Source organism: Alligator sinensis, unplaced genomic scaffold (assembly GCF_000455745.1).
Source record: "Alligator sinensis unplaced genomic scaffold, ASM45574v1 scaffold375_1, whole genome shotgun sequence".
Taxonomy (NCBI): domain Eukaryota; kingdom Metazoa; phylum Chordata; order Crocodylia; family Alligatoridae; genus Alligator; species Alligator sinensis.
The window spans coordinates 1945850-1947246 of NW_005841928.1; the positions used below are offsets into that span (position 1 = coordinate 1945850).

Genomic DNA, 1397 nt, shown 5'->3' on the forward strand with positions numbered 1-1397 from the left:
TCTTTCCCTCTTTTCATCCTTTCTTCAGGTTCCACACTTCAGAGTTGTGACGTCTTTCAAACACTGATATTCATATACCTCATGCAAAACAAGACAAAAATTAGATTTTACGTACCATTTGTTTCATAAGTTACAGAATTAATTTGTTTCAAGCATGTTTATCCAAGTATATAGCAGCATCTTATTCTAAAATATGTTTTTGTTCTGATATGATGCATGAAGTAGTTAAAAGAAAGAAAAATTGCAAATATTCAAGTATCCAGGCCAGTTTCACTGAGCAAGCAGGTAGCTCATCATTACCAGAAATGGTTTCAATTTGACTTGCTTCTGCTCTATGACACAGCTTTGTATGTGCTGTTTTTAATGGACTGGTTTAATAGGTTAATGATAGGTGGTAGATTGAAACTCTTTGGTACCCAAAGTACAGTATTTACTGAAGCGACATCAAAAATGGTTTGGCTCGTGTGACAGCATGCTTCTCTGTAATACCTTGGCATTTCTCCAATGTCAGTAAGAGGATCCAGCTCTAGGAAAGAGCATCTTTAGTTTACATTCATGTGCTTTTTGCTGAGACTGAAAATAAGTTTGCAAATTGCTGCCGTTTACTTCTGGAGAATTCCTATAAATGTAATAAGAGTTAAAACACTATGGGTCCAGCTAAGTAATGGGTTCTAGAGAAATTACTTTAAAAACCTCTAGGGCTTAAGTCTTTGGTGCTGTAAATTAGCAGTTTTACTGAAGACAATATAAAATTTAAGAAAGAATTAATACTTTCCAGAGGATGTTTTTTTAGAGTTCTTTGTTCTGCAAGCTATAACTGTCTATAAATGCTGTAATAATAATAATAATAATAACCTCATATTTAATTTTTCTTAGTGTCACCTAAAACCTGCAACTTAAACAATGACACCATTTTGGTAAGTGATCTTCGTAAGTATAATAAGGAATTACTCCTGTCTTGCAAAAGTTAAACTGAAGAGATGCTGCATTGGTTTAGATCCATTAAATCCCAAAGCACTGTCAAATGCATGTTTCACATTTATTTTGCTTTGCATTAAATATGTGTTTATAAGGTTGTTTTAATTTGGCCACAATTTGGAGAGAGCTCTGGTTTAGATATGTGTACACCCAAATTCCGATTCCTTTCACAAGTATGATAATTCATACTAACTTGACATGTCTACACATGTATTTATGTGTGCCTAAACTTAATGTGCCTTTGCTTAAGGCACATTAAGGTGATTTAGGTGCATGTCTACACATGGACATGCTAATGCGCATTAAGGCGCATTAAATTGAGGCACGAGTAGTTAAGTCGCAGTAGCCCATGTGCAGATGGACTAATGCACATTAACACAGTGTGCATCCATTGCTGCACACAACATTAATGAACATTA

General features: G+C 34.6%; 1 long non-coding RNA gene across 1 annotated transcript in view; it reads left to right on the top strand.

Moving 5' to 3' along the window:
- The window catches only part of LOC102370057, a 61528-nt gene extending 60620 nt beyond the window's left edge, over nt 1-908 (top strand). Inside the window, exon 3 of the long non-coding RNA XR_323301.1 lies at nt 877-908. This is a non-coding gene — a long non-coding RNA (uncharacterized LOC102370057). The remainder of the gene's footprint in view (nt 1-876) is intronic.
- Nucleotides 909-1397: the final 489 nt, after the last annotated feature.